This window comes from Arachis ipaensis, chromosome B2 (genome assembly GCF_059453495.1).
Source record: "Arachis ipaensis isolate K30076 ecotype BB chromosome B2, ASM5945349v1, whole genome shotgun sequence".
Taxonomy (NCBI): Eukaryota; Viridiplantae; Streptophyta; class Magnoliopsida; order Fabales; family Fabaceae; genus Arachis; species Arachis ipaensis.
This window is the reverse complement of record NC_142437.1, coordinates 106,760,828-106,788,440: the sequence shown is the minus strand read 5'-3', so window position 1 is coordinate 106,788,440 and position 27,613 is coordinate 106,760,828. Positions and strand designations below refer to the sequence as shown.

The 27,613-nt window shown below is 39.0% G+C and overlaps 2 non-coding genes across 2 annotated transcripts; both read right to left on the bottom strand.

Moving 5' to 3' along the window:
- Window positions 1-7,286: 7,286 nt before the first annotated feature.
- Window positions 7,287-7,394, bottom strand: LOC148575140 (small nucleolar RNA R71). The gene has a single exon (XR_015906860.1). It is a non-coding gene; the product is annotated as a small nucleolar RNA R71 (small nucleolar RNA).
- Window positions 7,395-24,608: 17,214 nt separating this feature from the next.
- On the bottom strand, window positions 24,609-24,716 carry LOC148575139 (small nucleolar RNA R71). Its single transcript, XR_015905742.1, has one exon. It is a non-coding gene; the product is annotated as a small nucleolar RNA R71 (small nucleolar RNA).
- Between the last annotated feature and the right edge of the window lie 2,897 nt (window positions 24,717-27,613).

Here is a 27,613-nt window from a genome sequence, read left to right as displayed (position 1 = left end):
CTTATTCATATGATTAGCATGTATTTACAATTCCTTCCCAAAATTACTCCATAGTTGAAAACTTGCTTCCTAAAGACCTTTTAATTATATATTTTTATTCTCCTTTATACCATTCGATGCCGTGATCTGTGTGTTAAGTGTTTCAGGCTTCATAGGGCAGGAATGGCTTAGAGAATGGAGAGGAAGATGACAAAAATGGAAGGAACACAAGAAATTGAGGAGATGACTAGCGAGAAGCGACGCGGATGCATGGCTCACGCGATCGCGCGAAATGGAGGAAATTGCACTGACGCGCTCGCGTGCCTAACGCGAACGCGTGGATTGGAAGCTGCACGAGTGACGCGAATGCGTGGACGACGCGCACGTGTGGCAAGGAAAAACGCTGGATGACGCGAATGCATGGATGACGCGATCGCGTGACGTGCGCGATCTGCAGAATTTGCAGAATTCGCTGGGGGCGATTTTGGGCCATGTTTTAACCCAGTTTTTGGCCCATAAACGCAAATTAGAGCCAGGGAACATGCAAAGACCAAGGAGAGATTCATTCGGCATAATTTTTAGTTTTTAGATCTGATTTTACTCCTCCTCTAGGTTTTCTCTCTACACATTCATAGTTCTTAGAATTTTGTTTTATTGCTTTTTTGGATTGGGATATTGAGAAGAGTTATTACCTCCGCCAAGACTTCATCATTCTAGTTTGTTTTCCTTACTTGTCACTTACTCTTTCATATCCTTAATCTGTCCAGAGTTACGATTGGATTATTTTTAGAATTTATTAATACAAGAACCATTTTTATTTTTAATTGATCTTTTTTATTATTGTTTATCATGTCTTTCTTTATTTCCCTTTTTAATCTTGTTAAGTTTACGTTCATGATAATGGAGTAGTTCTCTAACTTGATTGGGGGTGGATTAAAAGGAGAACCTTGAGTTGGAATACTCAAGAGCTAAATTGTAATTGGGTTTATTGTTGGCTGGCTCTCTAGTCACTAACGCTAATCCTTCCCAAGGGAGAGGATTAGAACTTGTGAATAGAAGTAGACTTCCAACTTACTTGACTTTCCTCTACCTAGTAAAGGATAACTAAGTAGAACAACCTTCAATTATCAATTGATCTTGGGAGAACTCCAACAAGGATAGAACTTCCGATTAATCTACTCCCGGTCAAGATCTTTATTTAAATTACATAAATTCTCTGATTTAATTTCCTGTTTATCAAACTCAAAACCATTTTGGAAAACCTCTGATTAATAGAATAGCACATCTTTCTGCAACTCGTTGGGAGACGACCTGGGATTCATACTCCCAGTATTTTAATTCTAATTTTGTGACAACCCTTCTAAATTGATAAGCGGATTTTTGTTGGTTAAGAACTGTACTTGCAACGTATCTCTTACATTAATTTCTTAATCCGCCAATTTTTGCCACGTCAATTTTTGGCGCCGTTGCCGGGGAGTTGCAATAGAGTGCTAAGTTATTGATTGGAATTTATTTATTTGCATTTTATTTTATTTTGCTACTATGAGCTGCATGTTTCTTTCATTGAATGACGCGTTCACTTCCTGATCCAAGCTTGCCAGTATTTGATCATGAGATTGAAAGAACTATTTCACGTATAAGGCAAGCTCGGCGTCGGTTAGTCCTCTCTGAGGACGAATCTGAAACGTCACTTAAGGAAAAAATAAGCTCCCTTTCTACTGATTCGGTTGATTTACGTGCAGGTGACATGGCCGCACCTAGGAGAGTTACTATCCAGGAAGCTGGAGCCCCTGACTTTACACTGCAACCGTATCAAGCGTATCACCCAGCGGTGGCTACAGATTTTGAACAAAAGACTGCACTACTCAACTTGATGCCTAAGTTTCATGGCTTACCTGCTCAAGAGCCTATCAAGCACCTTAGGGATTTCCAGGCAGCCTGTTCTACTATCAGGCGTGATGGTACAGATGAAACTTCTATTCTGTTAAAAGCCTTCCCATTCTCTCTTGAGGGAAACGCGAGAGAGTGGTACTACGCCCAACCTAGAGCGACTGTTGCTAACTGGGATACGCTTAGAAGGGAATTTTTGGAAAAATTCTTTCCAGATGAAGTTACTGATAGACTGAGGAAGAAAATTTCCATGATTGTTCAAGGTGAATCCGAGACTCTCCACGAATATTGGGAACGCTTCAACAATCTTCTGGAAGCATGCCCCCACCACATGATTGAGAAGTTAGTGTTGCTTGGCCACTTCACACAGGGCATGAAACCTCAAGATAAAACTACATTGGAAGGTGCTAACAATGGGTCTATGAAAAAGTACAAGACCACTGATGAAGTGTGACAATTGATTAGCGACTTAGCTGAATCCACTAGGAATCATAGGCAAAGACAAAGCAACTCCAAAGCTGTTGTAGAGGTATCCTCTAGCAAAGAGACTACTGCTCTAACTCAGAGTATATGTGAAATGACCAACTTACTGAAGCAGATGCAGTTGAGTCAACAACGAGCTCAGCAAGCTCAACCTTCTCCACCACAGCAAAGCCAACAGTTGGTTCCACAAAGAATATGCGGGATCTGTGCTGATTATAGTCATTATACTGATGAATGTCCGCAACTCCAACAGGAGGACAACACTGTGGCAGCCACTCATAACTTCTATGACCGCCCTAATCAAGGACACAATCAAGGTGGCAGCTACAACCATGGATGGCAGGACAATTCCAACTAAGGTTGGAGAGATAATTCTAACCAGGGTTGGAGAGACACTCACAACAGAGGGGGCAGAGATAACAATGGAAACCAGAGGTGGAATAACAATAACAACATCAGGCAGCAGAATCAGAATCAGGTCTACAGAGCACCTCATCTAAGGCAGCCTCAAGCATCTCAGCAGACCCCTCAGCTCACTTAACCCTCTTCATCTTCTAATGATGAGTTACTACAATCTATATCGGAGACAGCAGGCCATGGAAAACAACTTTACTTCTACTCTGAATGGTTTGAACTCTACCTTGCAAGCTCTTGTCTCACAGATTGGATCACTAAATAACTCCAACAACCAGCCTTTGAGCTCCAGTGGAATCCCCTCTCAACCATTACCCAACCCCAAGGGTGGCATCAACGCCATTACCTTGAAGTCTGGAACCACACTACAAGGGAGGAATCCTGAGGAGCCAAGCCCGCTAGAACACGCCCCAGCTGAGGACATGGTTGAGGTAGAGTATGTTGAAGAAGAAGATGAAGCACAAGGCATGGCTGAAACAGAAGCAGCCCAACCAAGGAATGCAGAACCCCAGCAAGCTGAAGCTGTAAGAGACGCCACCCCTATCCCATTTCCACACCTTGCTAAGAAATCCAGGAAGCAGATGGAACTTGATCCCAAAATGCTAGAAATCTTCAAAAAGGTTGAGGTAACCGTTCCCCTTTTTTATGTTATTCAGCAAGTACCTAAATACGCAAAGTTTCTAAAAGAATTATGCATACATAAAGATAAAATTAATGAATTAGAAACTATTCCTTTAGGTAATTCTATATCTGCTCTAATGGGAAATATACCTGAAAAATGTAGTGATCCAGGCCCATGTATGGTTAACTGTACCATTGGAGGTGTGATTGATGATTGGATTTTTGAGGTTTAGAAATTCACTAATAAAATCTCGTTGTAAAGTATAGCTTCTAAATCAACAATAATCCTTTCATACAAAAATTTGTTTGTCACAAGTAACAAACCCCTAAATTCTATAAACCGAAGTATTTAAACCTCGGGTCGTTCTCCCTAGGAATTACAATGAAGTGTCTTGTTATTGGTTATGGATTGTATTTTGGGGTTTTGGGATAAGAGACATGAAATGTAAATGACAATGAAAATAAACTAACAACTAAAAAGCACTTGGCAAGGTTGTGAGAATTAGAAGTCCTATCCTAGTTATCCTCCTCAATTGTGACCACAATTGTCCATTGCTACCACTTAATTAACCTCTAATAATGGAGGAAAGTCAAGTGGATGAATCAACTTGATTCCACAAGTCCTAGCCAACTCCCAAGGGAAAGACTAGCTTTAGTGGTATCTAAATCAATTAGCAACTTCTAATTATCAATCAACAAAGACATTAGATAACTCAAGCGTCACTAATTACTCTACCATAGCCAAGAGGAACAAAATCTATACTAAAATCCAACCAAGCATTTCATCAAACACTTGGAAGGCATAAAAGAAAAGCAAAGTAAATTGATAACAAAAATAGAATCTAACAACAATTATGGCAATGAATTAATAACAACAATCAAAAGGAACACAATTATTATGAATTACCTCTAATTGAATTGAAAGAAAATAGAATGAGCAAAAGTAGATCTACAACAAAACATAAGAATAACATAAAGGAAATTACAACAAAAGAATAGAAGAAGAATGAATGTAACAACAAGGAATTGAAAGGTAGAAGGAGATGAAAGCATGAATTAAAATCTAGATCTAAGGTTATTGAACTAAACCTAATCCTAATTCTAGAGAGAAGTGAGAGCTTCTCTCTCTAGAACTAATTCTCAAAACTAAACTAAACTAAAACTAAACTAATGGTAACTAACTTCTAAAGTATGAAAGTATGTAAAAGTATGTTGATTCCCTTTCAATCCTTGGCTTAAATAGCATCAGAAATGAGTTGGATTGCTTCATACCAACAATCTCTGTGGATTCGACCCTTACTCACGTAAGGTTTATTACTTGGACGACCCAGTACACTTGCTGGTTAGTTGAACGGAGTTGTGATCACACGTGCCATTACCAGGGATTATTAAGATCCCAATTCATTACACCATGATCTCTTTGGGGTATTTTTGATTTCATACAAATACAAAGAGACTAACTTTGAGGATCCCAATTTCGTCCACCAAGTTTTTGGCGCCGTTGCCGGGGATTGTTTGTGTATGGACAACTAACGGTTCATCTTGTTGCTCAGATTAGGTAATTTTCTTTTTATTTTATTTTCAAAAATCTTTCAAAAATCTTTCAAAAATTCTTCTTTGTTTTCGAAAAAAAAAAAGGTTTTCAAAAAAAAGAAAAAAAAAATTTTTTTTTTCAAAAATAAATTATTCTGTGGCTTCAAAATTTTTTAAGAATGAATTCTAGTGTTTCATAAAGCATGTTGAAGCATGGCTGGCTGTAAAGCCATGTCTATTCCTTTGGTAATGAGTATGTTAGGCTTGTTATGTCTGAATTACACTCATATTTTGATTAAAGCTTGGCTGGCTATTAAGCCATGCCTGACCCTTTGATTGGAGCTTTAAGACTAACATGGCAAGATTCCTGGAATTCATATTAAAAATTTTGGAATCCTTATTTTTATTTTTTCACAATAATTTTCGAAAAAATTAAAAGAAAATACAAAAAAATTAGAAAATCATAAAAATCAAAAATATTTTGTGTTTCTTGTTTGAGTCTTGAGTCATATCATAAGTTTGGTGTCACTTGCATATGCATCTAGCATTTTTTCGAAAATTCATGCATTCATAGTGTTCTTCATGATCTTCAAGTTGTTCTTGGTAAGTCTTCTTGTTTGATCTTGATGATTTTTTGTTTTGTGTCTTTTCATGTTTCTCATATGCATTCTTGAATTCTTGATGTCTAAGCATTAAAGAATTCTAAGTTTGGTGTCTTGCATGTTTTCTTTGCATTAAAAATTTTTCAAAAATATGTTCTTGATGTTCATCATGACATTCATAGTGTTCTTGGTGTTCATCTTGACATTCATAGCATTCTTGCATGCATTCATTGTTTTGATCTAAAAATTTCATGCATTGCATAATTTTCATGTTTTTCATAAAAATTTCAAAAAAAAATCAAAAAATATCTTTCCCTTTTTCTCTCATCAAATTCGAAAATTGAGTTGACTTTTTCAAAAAATTTTAAAATCAAGTTATTTCTTATGAGTCAAATCAAATTTTCAAATTTGAAAATCTTATCTTTTTCAAAATCTTTTTCAAAAATCAAATCTTTTTCGAAATTCTTAGTTACTTTCGAAAATTCCAAAAATATTTTTCAAAAAGCTTTTTCTCATTTTAAATCATAATTTTCGAAAATAACTTAAACAATTAATGTTTTGATTCAAAAATTTGAAGTTTGTTACTTGCTTGTTAAGAAAGATTCAAACTTTGAGTTCTGGAATCATATCTTGTGATTTCTTATGAATCAAGTCATTAATTGAGATTTTAAAAATCAAATCTTTTTCAAAACTAATTTCAATCATATCTTTTAAAAAATATCTTCTTATCTTATCTTTTTCAAAAATATCTTTTCAAAATATCTTTTCTAACTTCCTAACTTCTTATCTTTTCAAAATTTGTTTCAACTAACTAACTAACTTTTTGTTTGTTTCTTAACTTTTTCAAAACCACCTAACTAACTCTTTCTCTCTCATTTTTCGAAAATATCTCCCCCCTTTTTCAAAATTTCTTTTTAATTTATTAATTATTTTAATTTTTAAATCTTAATTTTCGAAAATTACTAACTAATTTTCAAAAACCAATTTTCAAAAATCACTAACTCTTTTTCAAAATAATTTTCGAAAATTATTCCTCCCCCATCTCATTCTATTTATTCATTCATATCCTAACATGTCATCTCACATCTCTTCCATTGGTACAATTGTGTTTCTTCCTTTACATCACATCCTTTATCTCCCCCTCTTCTTCTACTTACAAAGGGATCCCTATACTGTGGTATAAAGGATCTCTATTATTATTATCATTTTTCTGGCCATTCTTCCTTGTATATGAGCAGGAGCAAGGATAAGAACATTCTTGTGGAAGCAGATCCAGAACCTGAAAGGACTCTGAAGAGAAAATTAAGAGAAGCTAAAATACAACAATCCAGAGATAACCTTTCAGAAATTTTCGAACAGGCAGAGGAGATGGCAGCCGAAAATAATAATAATGAAAGGAGGATGCTTGGTGACTTTACTGCACCTAATTCCAATTTACATGGAAGAAGCATCTCCATTCCTGCCATTGGAGCAAACAACTTTGAGCTGAAACCTCAATTAGTTTCTCTGATGCAGCAGAACTGCAAGTTTCATGGACTTCCATCTGAAGATCCTTTTCAGTTCTTAACTGAATTCTTGCAGATATGTGATACTGTTAAGACTAATGGAATAGATCCTGAAGTCTACAGGCTCATGCTTTTCCCTTTTGCTGTAAGAGACAGAGCTAGATTATGGTTGGATTCTCAACCCAAAGACAGCCTGAACTCTTGGGATAAGCTGGTCACGGCTTTCTTAGCCAAGTACTTTCCTCCTCAAAAGCTGAGCAAGCTTAGAGCTGATGTTCAAACCTTTAGACAGAAAGAAGGTGAATCCCTCTATGAAGCTTGGGAAAGATACAAACAGTTGACCAAAAAGTGTCCTTCTGACATGCTTTCAGAATGGACCATCCTGGATATATTCTATGATGGTTTATCTGAGCTATCAAAGATGTCACTGGACACTTCTGCAGGTGGATCCATTCACCTAAAGAAAACGCCTGCAGAAGCTCAAGAACTCATTGACATGGTTGCTAATAACCAGTTCATGTACACTTCTGAAAGGAATCCTGTAATCAATGGGACGCCTATGAAGAAGGGAGTTCTTGAAGTTGATACTCTGAATGCCATATTGGCTCAGAATAAAATATTGACTCAGCAAGTCAATATGATCTCTCAGAGTCTGCATGGAATGCAAGCTGCATCCAACAGTACTCAAGAGGCATCTTCTGAAGAAGAAGCCTATGATCCTGAGAACCCTGCAATAGCAGAGGTAAATTACTTAGGTGAACCTTATGGAAACACCTATAACTCAACATGGAGAAATCATCCAAATTTCTCATGGAAGGATCAAAAAAGCCCCAACAAGGCTTTAATAATGGTGGAAGAAACAGGTTTAGCAATAGCAAACCTTTTCCATCATCAACTCAGCAACAGACAGAGAACTCTGAACAAAATGCTTCTAATTTAGCAAATCTAGTCTCTGATCTATCTAAGGCCACTGTAAGTTTCATGAATGAAACAAGGTCTTCCATTAGAAATCTGGAAGCACAAGTGGGCCAGCTGAGTAAAAGGATCACTGAAATCCCTCCTAGTACTCTCCCAAGCAATACAGAAGAGAACCCAAAAGGAGAGTGCAAGGCCATTGACATAAGTGCCCTGGCCGAACCTGTGAGGAGAGGAGAGGACGTGAATCCCAAGGAGGAAGACCTCCTGGGACGTCCAGTGACCAATAAGGAGCTTCCCTCTGGGGAACCAAAGGACTCTGAGGCTCATCTAGAGACCATAGAGATTCCATTGAACCTCCTTATGCCCTTCATGAGCTCTGATGAGTATTCTTCTTCTGAAGAGAATGAGGATGTTACTGAAGAGCAAACTGCCAAGTTTTCTTGGTGCAATCATGAAGCTGAATGCCAAATTGTTTGGCATTGATGCTTGGGAAGTTGAACCTCCCTTGTTCATCAATGAACTAAGTGATTTGGATCAACTGACATTGCCTCAGAAGAGACAGGATCCTGGAAAGTTCATATTACCTTGTACCATAGGCACCATGATCTTTAAAGCTCTGTGTGACCTTGGTTCAGGTATAAACCTCATGCCCCTCTCTGTAATAGAGAAACTGGGAATCTATGGGGTGCAAGCTGCTAAAATCTCACTAGAGATGGCAGACAGCTCAAGAAGACAGGCTTATGGACACGTAGAAGATGTATTGGTAAAAGTTGAGGGCCTTTACATCCCTGCTGATTTCATAGTCCTGGATACTGGAAAGGAAGAGGATGAATCCATCATCCTAGGAAGACCTTTCCTGGCCACAGCAAGAGCTGTGATTGATGTTGACAGAGGTGAAATAGTCCTTCAATGGAATAAGAACTCCCTTGTATTCAAAACTCAAGGATCTCCCTCTGCAACCATGGAGAGGAAGCAGGAAAAGCTTCTCTCCCAGCAGAGTCAACTAGAGCCCCCACAGTCAAACTCTAAGTTTGGTGTTGGGAGGCCACAACCAAACTCTAAGTTTGGTGTTGAACTCCCATATCCAAACTCTAAGTTTGGTGTTGGAGAGTATCAACAAAGCTCTGCACATCTGTGAGGCTCCATGAGAGCCCACTGTCAAGCTATTGACATTAAAGAAGCGCTTGTTGGGAGGCAACCCAATGCTTATCTAATTCTTATTTTTCATGTTTTCTTAGGTTCATGATCATGTGGAGTCACAAAATAAAAATAAAAATTGAAAACGGAATCAAAAACAGCAGAACAAAAATCACACCCTGGAGGAGCATCTGTCTGGCGTTCAAACGCCAGAACAGAGCATAGTTTTGGCGCTGAACACCCAGAATGGGAGCATCCTGGCGCTGAACGCCCAGAACAAGCATGGTTCTGGTGTTCAACGCCAGAAATGGCAGCAAAGGGGCGTTGAACGCCCAAAATGGGCACCAACCTGGCGCTGAACGCCCAGAGTTGTGTGCAAGGGCATTTTGCATGCCTAAATTGGTGCAGGGATGTAAATGCCTTGACACCTCAGGATCTGTGGACACCACAGGATCATCTCAGGATCTGTGGACCCCACAGGATCCCCACCTTACCTCCTCATAATCCTAGTTTTTATTTCCACATCTTCTTCTTCATCTATCCCTTCTTCTTTTGCTCGAGGGCGAGCAACATTCTAAGTTTGGTGTGGTAAAACAATTATGTAAAGGATCTATAGCTCAGTGGTAGAACATTTGACTGCAAATCAAGAGATCCCTGAGATACCTCAGGGGATACATTTTTCTCCACACAATTATTGGAAGCAACTAAGGGTGGAACATCAAGAGCACTCCATCATCCTTCATGAAATCAGAGAAGATCTAAAAGCAATGAAGGAGGAGCAGCAAAGACAAGGAAGAGACATAGAAGAGCTCAAGGACATCACTAAGGTGGACTCATTCCTTGTTCTTACTTTCTCTGTTTTTTTGTTTTATATGTTATGTGCTTATCTGTGTTTGTGTCTTCATTACATGATCATTAGTAGTTAGTAACTTTGTCTTAAAGTTATAAATGTCCTATGAATCCATCACTTCTCTTAAATGAAAAATGTTTTAAATTCAAAAGAACAAGAAGTACATGAGTTTCGAATTTATCCTTGAACTTAGCTTAATTATATTGATGTGGTGACAATGCTTCTTGTTTTCTGAATGAATGCTTGAACAGTGCATATGTCTTTTGAAGTTGTTGTTTAAGAATGTTAAATATGTTGGCTCTTGAAAGAATGATGACTAGGAGACATGTTATTTGATAATCTGAAAAATCATAAAAATGATTCTTGAAGCAAGAAAAAGCAGCAAAGAACAAAGCTTGCAGAAAAAAAAAAAATAGGCGAAAAAAAATAGAAAGAAAAAGAAAAAGCAAGCAGAAAAAGCCAATAACCCTTAAAACCAAAAGGCAAGGGCAACTAAAAAGGATCCCAAGGCTTTGAGCATCAGTGGATAGGAGGGCCTAAAGGAATAAAATCCTGGTCTAAGCGGCTAAACCAAGCTGTCCCTAACCATGTGCTTGTGGCGTGTAGGTGTCAAGTGAAAACTTGAGACTGAGCGGTTAAAGTCAAGGTCCAAAGCAAAAACAAAGAGTGTGCTTAAGAACCCTGGACACCTCTAATTGGGGACTCTAAGCAAAGCTGAGTCACAATCTGAAAAGGTTCACCCAATTATGTGTCTGTGGCATTTATGTATCCGGTGGTAATACTGGAAAACAAAGTGCTTAGGGCCACGGCCAAGACTCATAAAGAAGCTGTGTTCAATAATCATCATACTGAACTAGGAGAGTCAATAACACTATCTGAAATCTGAGTTCCTATAGATGCCAATCATTCTGAACCTCAATGGATAAAGTGAGATGCCAAAACTATTCAAGAGGCAAAAAGCTATAAGTCCCGCTCATATGATTGAAGCTCTGTTTCATTGATAGTTTGGAATTTATAGTATATTCTATTCTTTTTATCCTATTTTGATTTTTAGTTGCTTGAGGACAAGCAACAATTTAAGTTTGGTGTTGTGATGAGCGGATAATTTATACGCTTTTTGACATTGTTTTTAGTATGTTTTTAGTAGGATCTAGTTACTTTTAGGGATGTTTTTAATAGATTTTGTGTTAAATTCACATTTCTGGACTTTACTATGAGTTTGTGTGTTTTTCTGTGATTTCAGGTATTTTCTGGCTGAAATTGAGGGACTTGAGCAGAAATCAGATTCAGAGGTTGAAAAAGGACTGCTGATGCTGTTGGATTCTGACCTCCCTGCACTCAAAGTGGATTTTCTGGAGCTACAGAACTCGAAATGGCGCGCTTCTAATTACGTTGGAAAGTAGACATCCAGGGCTTTCCAGCAATATATAATAGTCCATACTTTGGCCAAGAATTGACGATGTAAACTGGCGTTCAACGCCAGCCTTCTGCCCAAATCTGGCGTCCAGCGCCAGAAAAGGATCCAAAACCAGAGTTGAACGCCCAAACTGGCACAGAAACTGGCGTTCAACTCCACAAATGGCCTCTGCACGTGTAACACTCAAGCCCAAGCCCAAGCACGCACCAAGTGGGCCCCGGAAGTGGATTTGTACATCAATTACTTACTCATGTAAACCCTAGTAGCTAGTTTATTATAAATAGGACCTCTTACTATTGTATTTGACATCTTTGAACGCATTGTTCTTAGACCATGGGGGCTGGCCACACGGCCATGCTCGGACCTTTCACTTGTGTATTTTCAACGGTAGAGTTTCTACACTCCATAGATTAAGGTGTGGAGCTCTGCTGTTCCTCAAAAATTAATGCAAGTACTACTGTTTTCTATTCAATTCTTCTTATTTCGCTTCTAAGATATCCATTCGCACCCAAGAACGTGATGAAGGTGATGATTATGTGTGACGCTCATCATCCTTCCCCCTTATGAATACGTGCCTGACAAACACTTCTGTTCTACATGAATTAAGCTAGAATGAGTATCTCTTAGATCTCCTAACCAGAATCTTCGTGGCGAAAGCTAGAATGATGGCGGCATTCAAGAGAATCCGGAAGGTCTAAACCTTGTCTGTGGTATTCTGAGTAGGATTCAATGATTGAATGACTGTGACGAGCTTCAAACTCGCGAGTGCTGGGCGTTAGTGACAGACGCAAAAGGAGGGTGAATCCTATTCCAGCATGATCGAGAACCGACAGATGAATAACCGTGCCGTGACAGGGTGCGTGAGCATATGATTCACTGAGAGGAGGGGATGTAGCCACTGACAACGGTGATGCCCTTGCATACAGCCAGCCATGGAAAGGAGTAAGACTGATTGGATGAAGATAGCAGGAAAGCAGAGGTTCAGAGGAACGAAAAGCATCTCCATTCGCTTATCTGAAATCCCTGCCAATGAATCTACATAAGTATCTCTATCCCTATTCTTTTATTGTTTATTTTAATCTAATCAAGTATCATGTTTAAATCCGCCTGACTGAGATTTACAAGGTGACCATAGCTTGCTTCATACCAACAATCTCTGTGGATTCGACCCTTACTCACGTAAGGTTTATTACTTGGACGACCCAGTACACTTGCTGGTTAGTTGAACGGAGTTGTGATCACACGTGCCATTACCAGGGATTATTAAGATCCCAATTCATTACACCATGATCTCTTTGGGGTATTTTTGATTTCATACAAATACAAAGAGACTAACTTTGAGGATCACAATTTCGTCCACCAGTAAACAAAGGCAATACTCCAACACTTATGATGAAACGAGAGAAAATAAAATGAAAACTAAACTAAAACTAACTAATCAACTAACTAACTAACTAATTTGTTAACTAAAATAAATGGTTGTCAATGGTGTTTGGAAGTGTTGGATGAGGGGTAGGAGGAGGGAAGAAGAAAGGAAAAAAGGGGAAATGGAAGGAGGAGAAGAAAAGAAATGGATGGAAGAAAGGGCATCCACGCGCACGCACGCATGGCGCGCGCGTGTCGTTGGCTTATTTCGAGAGTGGCGCGTACGCGTCATGTGCGCGTACGCGCGAGTTGGTTTGTGCGAAAGGCACAACGTTGGCGCGGCGCAGGCACAACTCTCTGGAAAATGTATGGAGGTTGGAACTTCTCAATCCATGCGTACGCACGCATGGCGCGCGCGCGTGGATGGTCGGAAATGCTGTAAGTGCGCGTACGCGCCATGTACGCGTACGCGTGGATGGTGCTCTGTTTTTCAAAAAAAATTTTCTATGTTTTTGCACCAATCCAAGCATTCCAAACCTCCAAACAACTACCAAAACACCATAAAACCTTATTTAACATACTTAATACTACCAAACATACTCAACTAACTAAACAAAACATGAAATTAAGCTAATTCTACCAATATATACAAAAGAGAAAATGAAAGGATTTTACCATGGTGGGTTGTCTCCCACCTAGCACTTTTGTTTATTGTCCTTAAGTTGGACTTATGGGGAGCTCCTCATCAAGGTGGCTTGTGCTTGTATTCATCTTGGAACTCCCACCAATGCTTGGTTCTCCATTGTGCCCCAAGATTCTTCATGGATTGAGCCAAGTCTTGATGGAGTTCTTCACAAGCTTGGGGCTCCCAAAGTTGATCCTCTTCTTGTAATCCGGGATCCCACACTTTGTTTTCATACCCGTCTTGAGGTTGATCATCATTATTAGTCCAACCGGGTGGTGAGTAAGGTGAATTCTCTATATAGTGGCCAACAATCCTCCTAGACCCATCTATTTGAGCACTACTCCAACCTTTATATCTCATGTTTGATGCATCAACCATAATGAGCCTTGATTTGCAACGCCAACCACAAAACCTTTTTCGTTTACGCTTCATCCCACAAAGCTCCCTAAGTTGGCCATCCGTTTCAAGCAAACCATATTCAAGTGGGATAATAAAGCTAATAGAAATAAATTTCACCCACTCAAATGAAGGAGTAGATGGCAACCTAGGCAAAGACAACTCCAAGAGTTTTGATAAAGCGTATTCAATTCCCATCCTCCTTTTTCTAAGGATTTCCACCTCTTCACAAGACTTCTCAATTATAATCCTTTGTTCAACAATTTTATATAAACCTTTTCTCCTACTCAAGTCATGAATGGGAGGGTAAGAAAAATTTACCTCCACATTGCTTTCCATCTTGTTGGGAGAAGGTTCTTCATGCTCAAAGGATTCTTCACCACTAAGGTTGGATGCTTGATCTTCATCACCAAGGGAACTCACTTCTTGCTCTATCCCATCCAAATCTTCATATGGAATATGTCTTGGAAGGTGTGCACTTTCCTTCCTAGCATCAATTTCAATCATCTTGGAGGGGTTTTCTTCAATTCTAGATTCCCATGGAGGCTCCGCATCTCCTAAGTCTTCAACCAATTCTTCCCTTTCTTCAATAATCATAGCTTCCTCCAATTGTTCCAATACAAAGCAACTTCCCTCATTCTCCACCAATCTCTCTTTTATGTTATGCTCTTCATTTGATTCCCCACATGTAGCCATGGGAGTTCCTTGAGAGTTCAAGCATTGGGATGCTAACCGGTTTACCACCTCATCCAAGGCGGCCGTGAATTGTTGCACATCCCTTTTCATTTCCTCTTGTCCTTGAACAAGAACATCAAGGATGTCATCCATTGGAGGTTGGGGTGGATGGAAGGGTTCATCAATTTGGGGGAAGGGTTCATAGTAGGAAGGTGGTTCTTCTTGGTAGAGTTGTGGTGGTTCAATAATTTCCACTCTTTCCACTTGTTGCACAACACGCTCCATGGTTGCTTGAAGTTGATCCAATGTTTCCTTGAGATGATCCCTTGACTCTTGTTCCTCTTGGATAATATGATTAGGATCATATGGCTCTTGGATTGATGGACATGAATATTCTTCCATGGGAGGTTGTGGTGGAAAGTGGTATTCATCTTGTGGTTGAAAATTTTCATACATTTGTGGTTGAAAATTTTCATACAATTGAGGTGGTTCATCTTGGTAATAACATGGAGGGGGTGGCTCTTGGAAGTGGTGATGTTGAGATGGTGGTGGCTCTATATGTGGTTCATATGGCTCATACGGTTGTTGTAATGGTGGATATGGATGGGGGTCATATGAAGGTGGTTGGTGAAAAGTGGCTTTTGAGTATGGTTGAGGGTTATGTTGAGGGTATGGCTCATAGGCATATGGTGGTGGTTCTTGAAAGTCACAAGGGAGTTCACCATAGCCATTAGATTGATATGCATCAAAGAATGGCTCTTCTTCATAGTGTATTAGTGGAGGTTGTTGCCATGAAGATTGATCATGTGCATGTGGCTCTTCCCACCTTTGGTTATCCCATTCTTGATACACATCTTCATTGTAGCCCCCATTACCTACAACATAGTTGTAATCACACTCATAGCCAAAGTGAGAATTCATGATAGCAAGAGAAAATAAAAATAAAATCAAATAAGAAGCAAGAAAATTAAATCCTAAAAACTAGTAAGAACTAACAAAGAAGCAAAAGGCAAACATATTCACAATATTCACATATATACAATAACCAATAACATAACACCATTGCAAATCCCCGGCAACGGCGCCATTTTGATGATTGGATTTTTGACGGTTTAGAAATTCACTAATAAAATCTCGTTGTAAAGTATAGCTTCTAAACCAACAATAATCCTTTCATACAAAAATTTGTTTGTCACAAGTAACAAACCCCTAAATTCTATAAACCGAAGTATTTAAACCTCGGGTCGTTCTCCCTAGGAATTACAATGAAGTGTCTTGTTATTGGTTATGGATTGTATTTTGGGGTTTTGGGATAAGAGACATGAAATGTAAATGACAATGAAAATAAACTAACAACTAAAAAGCACTTGGCAAGGTTGTGAGAATTAGAAGTCCTATCCTAGTTATCCTCCTCAATTGTGACCACAATTGTCCATTGCTACCACTTAGTTAACCTCTAATAATGGAGAAAAGTCAAGTGGATGAATCAACTTGATTCCACAAGTCCTAGCCAACTCCCAAGGGAAAGACTAGCTTTAGTGGTATCTAAATCAATTAGCAACTTCTAATTATCAATCAACAAAGACATTAGATAACTCAAGCGTCACTAATTACTCTACCATAGCCAAGAGGAACAAAATCTATACTAAAATCCAACCAAGCATTTCATCAAACACTTGGAAGGCATAAAAGAAAAGCAAAGTAAATTGATAACAAAAATAGAATCTAACAACAATTATGGCAATGAATTAATAACAACAATCAAAAGGAACACAATTATTATGAATTACCTCTAATTAAATTGAAAGAAAATAGAAGGAGCAAAAGTAGATCTACAACAAAACATAAGAATAACATAAAGGAAATTACAACAAAAGAATAGAAGAAGAATGAATGTAACAACAAGGAATTGAAAGGTAGAAGGAGATGAAAGCATGAATTAAAATCTAGATCTAAGGTTATTGAACTAAACCTAATCCTAATTCTAGAGAGAAGTGAGAGCTTCTCTCTCTAGAACTAATTCTCAAAACTAAACTAAACTAAAACTAAACTAATGGTAACTAACTTCTAAAGTATGAAAGTATGTAAAAGTATGTTGATTCCCTTTCAATCCTTGGCTTAAATAGCATCAGAAATGAGTTGGATTGGGCCCACAAGGCTTCTAAAATCGCTGGCCACGTTTGCATTAAGTGGGTCATGTGCCACCATCGGCGCGTCCGCGTACCGTGCGCGTGCGCGCCCCTATACGCGATGCAACTATGGCAAATCTTATATCGTTTCGAAGCCCCGGATGTTAGCTTTCCAACCCAACTGGAACCGCATCAATTGGACCTCTGTAGCTCAAGTTATGGTCGTTTAAGTGCAAAGAGGTCGGCTTGACAGCTTTCCGGTTCTTTCATTTCTTCATGAGTTCTCCAACTTTTCATGCTTTCTTTCTTCATTCCCTTGATCCAATCTTTGCCTCCTAAACCTTAAATCACTTAACAAACATATCAAGGCATCTAATAGAATCAAGGTGAATTAAATTTAGCTATTTTGAGTCCTAAAAAGCATGTTTTCACATTCAAGCACAATTAAAGGAGAATATACAAAACCATGCTATTTCTTGAATAAATATGGGTAAAAGGTGATAAAATCCCCAAAAATCAATACAAGATAAATCCTACAAATGGGGTTTGTCAGTGATATTTTCTGACTGTATGTGTGATTTAGGAGCGTGCGTGAGTATTATGCCCTTGTCTATATATAATGCTTTAAGGCTCCCTCCCTTAAAAAGGTCGGCAGCTCGTTTTGTGTTAGCAGATAAAAGCATTATTACAGTGGCTGGAATTACTGAAGATGTGTTAGTGAGCATTAAGGGGCTCACGTTTCCCATTGACTTCTATATCTTGGAGATGCCCCAAAATGACTCAGGAAAGCCTTTGTCAATCCTGCTTGGAAGACCATTTTTGAAGACTTCGAAGTTCAAGCTGGATGCCTTTTCGGGAACCTATTCTTTTGAGGTAGATGGCAGAACAATGAGCTTCAACCTGGATGAAGCTATGAAGCATCCTCCAGAAGATCACTCCATATTCCAGTGCGACATTATTGATGAAACTGTAGCTGAAGTTCACCAGGAAGAATTAGAAGAGAAGTATATAGGGTAAGGTCCAAGTGTGGGGACACTTTCTGAAGACAATGAGAGCACTTTGCCATTATCACCAGCTCCGGATGATCCAGAGCCTGGCTATGAGCAGAAATTAGAATTAAAGCCCCCCCTCCACACCTCAAGTATGTTCACCTTGAAGACAAGCAGAAGTTTTCAGTTATCATTGCAAGGGAACTCACTTCTCAGCGAGAAGAACAGCTACTCAGTATGCTGAGAAAACACAAGAAAGCAATTGGATGGAGCCTAGCAGATATAGTAGGCATCAACCCTCAGGTTTGTGAGCACAGAATATTCTTAGAAGAGGGAGCAAAGCCTGTCCGTCAACCTCAAAGAAGATTGAATCCCACCATCTTAGAAGTTGTCAAGAAAGAAGTGACCAGGCTACTTGAAGTAGATATAATTTACCCCATCTCAGATAGCGAATAGGTCAGTCCAGTACAAGTGGTGCCCAAGAAGTCTGGAATCACAACAGTGAGAAATGAGCATGGAGAGCTTCTGACAACTAGAGTACAGAATTCATGGAGAGTTTGCATTGACTATAGGCATCTCAACCAAGCCACTCGCAAGGATCATTACCCCTTGCCATTCATTGATCAGATGCTTGATCGCCTGTCAGGTAAATCCCATTATTGCTTTTTAGATGGTTATACAGGCTATTTTCAAATTCATATAGCTCCTGAAGATCAGGAAAAGACTACTTTTACATGTCCTTTTGGAACTTATGCTTATAAGAGAATGCCCTTTGGCTTATGCAATGCACCAGCTACTTTCCAAAGGTGCATGATGAGTCTTTTCTCTGACCTTATTGAGAACTGTATGGAGGTTTTTATGGATGATTTTAGCATTTATGGTGATTCATTTAGCCTTTGCTTGGATAGTTTATCTAGAGTGTTAGATAGATGTGTTAGTACGAACCTTGTATTAAATTTTGAAAAATGTCACTTTATGGTCAAACAAGGGACTGTACTACGACATGTTGTGTCTAATACTGGCATTTCTGTAGACCCAGCAAAGGTGGATGTTATTTCTAGTTTACCTTACCCCTCCTCCGTGAGGAAAGTTCGTTCGTTCCTTGGCCATGCAGGTTTTTACAGGAGATTTATTAAGGACTTCAGTAAGGTCGCATTGCCTTTATCCAGATTACTGCAGAAAGATATTGAGTTCGAGTTCAGTGAGGATTACACGCAAGCGTTTGATAAGTTGAAGACCGCCCTGACTCAAGCTCCAATTGTGAGAGGACCAGATTGGAGCCAGCCTTTTAAGATTATGTGTGAGGCCTCCAACCATGCAGTAGGAGCGGCGCTGGCTCAGCGTGAAGGTAAGGATCCTTTTGTAATTGCTTATGCGTCTAAGACTTTAGACGCTGCTCAGTCTAATTACACTACTACTGAAAAAGAGCTTCTTGCTATTGTTTTTGCTTTGGATAAATTCCGAGCCTATTTACTTGGTGCTAAAGTAGTAGTGTACTCAGACCATGCAGCTCTAAAATATTTATTGGCTAAAAAGGAATCCAAACCAAGGCTAATACGTTGGATACTGCTACTACAAGAATTTGATTTAGAAATAAAAGATAGGAGTGGTAACCAGAATCTAGTGACAGACCACTTGAGTCGCCTTGAGCACATTAGGGATGACTCCACTCCTATAGATGATAATTTCCCATTTGATAACCTGGAAGCAGTATCTGAAGTAGTCCCTTGGTATGCACCTGTAGCTAATTATCTAGTTAGCCACACTTTTTCTCCAAATTTTACCAAGCATCAACGAGACAAGCTGAAAAGCGAGTCCAAATATTATATATGGGATGATCCGTATTTATGGAGGTGTGGCGCTAACCAGGTAATTAGACGGTGTGTGCCTCAATCAGAATTCCAGTCGATTTTAGAGGCTTGCCACTCATCTGAGAGTGGAGGACATTTTGGCCCTCAAAGAACAGCTAGAAAAATTCTAGACTGTGGATTCTGGTGACCTACTCTTTTTAAAGACGCTGCTGAATTTTGTAAATCCTGTTCCCCTTGCCAAAGGTTTGGTAATATATCCAAGAGGGATGAGATGCCTCAACAGATTATGCTTTTCTGTGAAATTTTGTATGTTTGGGCATTGACTTCATGGGTCCATTTCCAAATTCTAATGGTTATTTTTATATATTGTTAGCTGTAGATTATGTTTCTAAATGGGTAGAAGCAATTCCTACCCGCACTGATGATGCTAACACTATTGTTTCCTTTGTTAGAAACCATATTATTTGTCGCTTTGGATCACCACGAGCAATCGTGAGCGATCAAGGCACCCACTTTTATAACAGGAGACTAACAGGATTACTGAAAAAGCATGGGATAATTCATAAAGTAGCAACAGCCTACCATCCCCAGACTAATGGGCAAGCTAAGGTGTCTAACAGAGAAATAAAGCGTATATTACAAAAGATAGTCAAACCTTATAGAAGAGACTGGAGTACCAGGCTACAAGATGCACTCTGAGCATACAGAACAGCATTCAAGACTCCCATTGGGATGAGTCCCTTCCGCTTAGTTTATGGAAAGGCCTATCACCTCCCAGTTGAGGTAGAGCACAAAGCCTTTTGGGCAGTGAAGGAGTGCAACATGGGATTTGAGAAGGCCGGAGCTGAAAGGAAGTTGCAACTGCAAGAATTAGAAAGCCTTTGCCTAGAAGCTTATGAGAACTCAAGGCTGTACAAGGAAAAGATGAAGGTTGTGCATGATTGATGAACGGATAATTTATACGCTCTTTGGCATTATTTTTAGTATGTTTTTAGTAGGATCTAGTTACTTTTAGGGATGTTTTCATTAGTTTTTATGTTAAATTCACATTTCTGGACTTTACTATGAGTTTGTGTGTTTTTCTGTGATTTCAGGTATTTTCTGGCTGAAATTGAGGGACTTGAGCAGAAATCAGATTCAGAGGTTGAAAAAGGACTGCTGATGCTGTTGGATTCTGACCTCTCTGCACTCAAAGTGGATTTTCTGGAGCTACAGAACTCGAAATGGCGCGCTTCTAATTGCGTTGGAAAGTAGACATCCAGGGCTTTCCAGAAATATATAATAGTCCATACTTTGGCCAAGAATTGACGACGTAAACTGGCGTTCAACGCCAGCCTTCTACCCAAATCTGGCGTCCAGCGCCAGAAAAGGATCCAAAGCCAGAGTTGAACGCCCAAACTGGCACAGAAACTGGCGTTCAACTCCACAAATGGCCTCTGCACGTGCAACACTCAGGATCAGCCCAAACATACACCAAGTGGGCCCCGGAAGTGGATTTATGCATCAATTACTTACTCATGTAAACCCTAGTGACTAGTTTATTATAAATAGGACCTTTTACTAGTCTTTTTGACCATCTTTGGACGTCTGGTTCTTAGATCAGAGGGGCTGGCCATCTCGGCCATGCCTGGACATTCACTTATGTATTTTCACGGTAGAGTTTCTACACTCCATAGATTAAGGTGTGGAGCTCTGCTGTTCCTCAAAGATTAATGAAAGTACTTCTGTTTTCTATTCAATTCTTCTTATTTCTCTTCTAAGATATCCATTCGCACCCAAGAACGTGATGAAGGTGATGATTATGTGTGACGCTCATCATCCTTCTCCCTTATGAACGCGTGCCTGACAAACACTTCCGTTCTACATGAAATAAGCTAGAATGAGTGTCTCTTAGATCTCCTAACCGGAATCTTCGTGGCGTAAGCTAGAATGATGGCGGCATTCAAGAGAATCCGGAAGGTCTAAACCTTGTCTGTGGTATTCCGAGTAGGATTCAATGATTGAATGACTGTGACGAGCTCCTAACTCGCGATTGCAGGGCGTTAGTGACAGACGCAAAAGGATAGTAAATCTTATTCCAGCATGATCGAGAACCGACAGATGAATAGCCGTGCCGTGACAGGGTGCGTGAGCATATTATTCACTGAGAGGATAAGATGAAGCCATTGACAAGGGTGATGCCTCCAGACGATTAGCCGTGCCGTGACAGGGCATTGGATCATTTTCCCGTGAGATGACCGAAAGTAGCCATTGACAGTGGTGATGTATCACATAAAGCCAGCCATGGAAAGGAATGAGACTGATTGGATGAAGATAGCAGGAAAGCAGAGGTTCAGAGGAACGAAAAGCATCTCCATTCGCTTATCTGAAATTCCTGCCAAGGAATCTACATAAGTATCTCTATCCCTTTTGTTGTTTATTTTAATCTAATAAAGTATCATGTTTAAATCCGCCTGACTGAGATTTGCAAGGTGACCATAGCTTGCTTCATACCAACAATCTCCGTGGGATTCGACCCTTACTCACGTAAGGTATTACTTGGACGACCCAGTGCACTTGCTGGTTAGTTGTATCGAAGTTGTGACAATTATGAATTAAGATCAGAGCACCAAGCTTTGGAGCCATTACCAGGGATTATTTGAACCTGGAGATCACAATTTTGTGCACCAAGTTTTTGGCGCCGTTGCCGGGGATTGTTCGAGTTTGGACAACTGACGGTTCATCTTGTTGCTCAGATTAGGTAATTTTCTTTTTATTTTATTTTCAAAAATTTTTCAAAAAAATATTTCTAAAATTTTCTCACATGTTTTCGAAAAAAAAAATGTTTTCAAAAATTTTTATTCAAAATTTTTAAGAATGAATTCTAGTGTTTCATGAAGCATGTTGAAGCCTGGCTGGCTGTAAAGCCATGTCCTATTCCTTTGGGAATGAGTATGTCAGGCGTGTCATGTCTGAATTACATGTGAAGCCTGGCTGGCTGTAAAGCCATGTCTAATTTTTGGACTGGGGTTTCAACTTACCATCACAAATGAAGAGATTCTCACACACTTAGTTGTTCTATACATGAAAAGTATCCATATCTGCTGAAGCTTGGCTGGCCATTGGCCATGTCTAGTGTTTTGGACTGGAGCTTTCTTTGAAAGCTTGGCTGGCTAGTGAGCCATGTCTAATTCCTGGACTGAAGCTTTAGACTAACATGGCAAGATTCCTGGAATTCATATTAAAAATTTTGGAATCCTTATTTTTCCTTTTAATTTTCGAAAAAATTAAAATAAAAATCCAAAAAAAATTTGAAAATCAAAAAAATCAAAAATATTTTCTGTTTCTTGTTTGAGTCTTGAGTCATATTATAAGTTTGGTGTCACATGCATATGCATCTAGCATTTTTCGAAAATATCATGCATTCATAGTGTTCTTCATGATCTTCAAGTTGTTCTTGGTAAGTCTTCTTGTTTGATCTTGATGATTTTTTGTTTTGTGTCTTTTCATGTTTATCATATGCATTCTTGAATTCTTAATGTCTAAGCATTAAAGAATTCTAAGTTTGGTGTCCTGCATGTTTTCTTTGCATTAAAAATTTTTCAAAAATATGTTCTTGATGTTCATCATGTTCTTCATAGCGTTCTTGGTGTTCATCTTGACATTCATAGCATTCTTGCATGCATCACATGTTTTGATCTAAAAATTTCATGCATTGCATCTTTTTAGTGTTTTTCTCTCTTGCATCATAAAAATTCAAAAATCAAAAAAATATCTTTCCTTTTTTCTCTCATCAAATTCGAAAATTTGAGTTGACTTTTTCAAAAAATTTTAAAATCAAATTGTTTCTCATGAGTCAAATCAAATTTTCAATTTGAGAATCTTATCTTTTTCAAAATCTTTTTCAAAAATCAAATCTTTTTCAAAATTATTAGTTATTTTCGAAAATTTCAAAAATATTTTTCAAAAATATTTTTCTTATTTTTATCACAAATTTTCGAAAATAACATAATCAATTAATGTTTTGATTCAAAAATTTGAAGTTTGTTACTTGCTTGTTAAGAAAGATTCAAACTTTAAGTTCTAGAATCATATCTTGTGATTTCTTATGAATCAAGTCATTAATTGAAATTTTAAAAATCAAATCTTTTTCAAAAACTAATTTCTATCATATCTTTTCAAAAATATCTTCTTATCTTATCTTTTTCAAAAATATCTTTTCAAAATATCTTTTCTAACTTCCTAACTTCTTATCTTTTCAAAATTTGTTTCAACTAACTAACTAACTTTTTGTTTGTTTCTTAACTTTTTCAAAACTAACTCTCTCTCTCTCATTTTTCGAAAATATTTCCCCCCTTTTTTCAAAATTTCTTTTTAATTTATTAATTATTTTAATTTTTAAATCTTAATTTTCGAAAATTACTAACACATTTTCAAAAACCAATTTTCAAAAATCACTAACTCCTTTTCAAAAATAATTTTCGAAAATTCCCTCTCTCTCTCTCATCCTATTCTATTTATTCATTCATATCCTAACATCTCATCTCACATCTCTTCCATTCGTACAGTTGCACTTCTTCCTTTACATCACATTCTTTGTCTCCCCCTTCTCTTCCACTCACAAAGGGATCCCTATACTGTGGTATAAAGGATCTCTATTATTATTATCATTTTTCTGGCCATTCTTCCTTGTCATATGAGCAGGAGCAAGGATAAGAACATTCTTGTGGAAGCAGATCCAGAACCTGAAAGGACTCTGAAGAAAAAATTAAGAGAAGCTAAAATACAACAATCCAGAGATAACCTTTCAGAAATTTTTGAACAGGCAGAGGAGATGGCAGCCGAAAATAATAATAATGTAAGGAAGATGCTTGGTGACTTTACTGCACCTAATTCCAATTTACATGGAAGAAGCATCTCCATTCCTGCCATTGGAGCAAACAACTTTGAGCTTAAACCTCAATTAGTTTCTCTAATGCAGCAGAACTGCAAGTTTCATGGACTTCCATCTGAAGATCCTTTTCAGTTCTTAACTGAATTCTTGCAGATATGTGATACTGTTAAGACTAATGGAATAGATCCTGAAGTCTACAGGCTCATGCTTTTCCCTTTTGCTGTAAGAGACAGAGCTAGATTATGGTTGGATTCTCAACCTAAAGACAGCCTGAACTGTTGGGATAAGCTGGTCACGGCTTTCTTAGCCAAGTACTTTCCTCCTCAAAAGCTGAGCAAGCTTAGAGCTGATGTTCAAACCTTCAGACAGAAAGAAGGTGAATCCCTCTATGAAGCTTGGGAAAGATACAAACAGTTGACCAAAAAGTGTCCTTCTGACATGCTTTCAGAATGGACCATCCTGGATATATTCTATGATGGTCTGTCTGAGTTATCTAAGATGTCATTGGATACTTCTGCAGGTGGATCCATTCACCTAAAGAAAACGCCTGCAGAAGCTCAAGAACTCATTGACATGGTTGCTAATAACCAGTTCATGTACACTTCTGAAAGGAATCCTGTGAGTAATGGGACGCCTATGAAGAAGGGAGTTCTTGAGGTTGATACTCTGAATGCCATATTGGCTCAGAATAAAATATTGACTCAACAAGTCAATATGATTTCTCAGAGTCTGTATGGAATGCAAGCTGCATCCAACAGTACTCAAGAGGCATCTTCTGAAGAAGAAGCTTATGATCCTGAGAACCCTGCAATAGCAGAGGTAAATTACTTAGGTGAACCTTATGGAAACACCTATAACTCAACATGGAGAAATCATCCAAATTTCTCATGGAAGGATCAAAAGCCTCAACAAGGCTTTAATAATGGTGGAAGAAACAGGTTTAGCAATAGCAAGCCTTTTCCATCATCAACTCAGCAACAGACAGAGAACTCTGAACAAAATGCTTCTAATTTAGCAAATCTAGTCTCTGATCTATCTAAGGCCACTGTAAGTTTCATGAATGAAATAAGGTCTTCCATTAGAAATCTGGAAGCACAAGTGGGCCAGCTGAGTAAAAGGATCACTGAAATCCCTCCTAGTACTCTCCCAAGTAATACAGAAGAGAACCCAAAAGGAGAGTGCAAGGCCATTGACATAAGTGCCCTGGCCGAACCTGTGAGGAGAGGAGAGGACGTGAATCCCAAGGAGGAAGACCTCCAGGGACATCCAGTGATCAATAAGGAGCTTCCCTCTGGAGAACCAAAGGACTCTGAGGCTCATCTAGAGACCATAGAGATCCCATTGAACCTCCTTATTGCCCTTCATGAGCTCTGATGAGTATTCCTCTTCTGAAGAGAATGAGGATGTCACTGAAGAGCAAACTGCCAAGTTTCTTGGTGCAATCATGAAGCTGAATGCCAAATTATTTGGCATTGATGCTTGGGAAGTTGAACTTCCCTTGTTCATCAATGAACTAAGTGATCTGGATCAACTGATATTACCTCAGAAGAGACAGGATCCTGGAAAGTTCATAATACCCTGTACCATAGGCACCATGGTCTTTAAGGCTCTGTGTGACCTTGGTTCAGGAATAAACCTCATGCCCCTCTCTGTAATAGAGAAACTGGGAATCTATGGGGTGCAAGCTGCTAAAATCTCACTGGAGATGGCAGACAGCTCAAGAAGACAGGCTTATGGACAAGTAGAAGATGTATTAGTAAAGGTTGAAGGCCTTTACATACCTACTGATTTCATAGTCCGGGATACTGGAAAGGAAGAGGATGAACCATCATCCTAGGAAGACCTTTCCTGGCCACAGCAAGAGCTGTGATTGATGTTGACAGAGGTGAAATATTCCTTCAATGGAATGAGAACTCCCTTGTGTTTAAAACTCAAGGATCTCCCTCTGCAACCATGGAGAGGAAGCAGAAAAAGCTTCTCTCCAAGCAGAGTCAACCAGAGCCCCCACAATCAAACTTTAAGTTTGGTGTTGGGAGGCCACAACCAAACTCTAAGTTTGGTGTTGAACTCCCATATCCAAACTCTAAGTTTGGTGTTGGAGAGTATCAACAAAGCTCTGCACATCTGTGAGGCTCCATGAGAGCCCACTGTCAAGCTATTGACATTAAAGAAGCGCTTGTTGGGAGGCAACCCAATGCTTATCTAATTCTTATTTTTCATGTTTTCTTAGGTTCATGATCATGTGGAGTCACAAAATAAAAATAAAAATTGAAAACGGAATCAAAAACAGCAGAAGAAAAATCACACCCTGGAGGAGCATCTGTCTGGCGTTCAAACGCCAGAACAGAGCATAGTTCTGGCGCTGAACGCCCAGAATGGGAGCATCCTGGCGCTGAACGCCCAGAACAAGCATGGTTCTGGCGTTCAACGCCAGAAATGGCAGCAAATGGGCGTTGAACGCCCAAAATGGGCACCAACCTGGCGCTGAACGCCCAGAGTTGTGTGCAAGGGCATTTTGCATGCCTAAATTGGTGCAGGGATGTAAATGCCTTGACACCTCAAGATCTGTGGACCTCATAGGATCACCTCAGGATCTGTGGACCCCACAGGATCCCCACCTACCTCCACTCACTCTCTTCTCTCTTCTCAATCATCCTCTATTCCCAATAAACACTCTTCCCTATTAACTCTTTACCACTCACATCCAAACACCCACTTTCCTTCAAAATTCAACATCTCTTTCCCACCCAATCCCACCCATATGGCCGAATACACATCTCCCTCCATCTCCTCCATATCTTCTTCTTATTCTTCTATTCTTTCTTCTTTTGCTCGAGGGCGAGCAACATTCTAAGTTTGGCGTGGTAAAAAGCATAGCTTTTTTGTTTTTTCCATAACCATTGATGGCACCTAAGGCCAGAGAAGCCTCTAGAAAGAGGAAAGGGAAGACAAAAGCTTCCATCAAGGGTCTATAGCTCAGCGGTAGAACATTTGACTGCAAATCAAGAGATCCCTGAGATACCTCAGGGGATACATTTTCTTCCACACAATTATTGGAAGCAACTAAGGGTGGAACATCAAGAGCACTCCATCATCCTTCATGAAATCAGAGAAGATCTAAAAGCAATGAAGGAGGAGCAGCAAAGACAAGGAAGAGACATAGAAGAGCTCAAGGACATCACTAAGGTGGACTCATTCCTTGTTCTTATTTCTTCTGTTTTTCGTTTTCTATGTTATGTGCTTATCTATGTTTGTGTCTTCATTACATGATCATTAGTAGTTAGTAACTATGCCTTAAAGTTATGAATATCCTATGAATCCATCACCTCTCTTAAATGAAA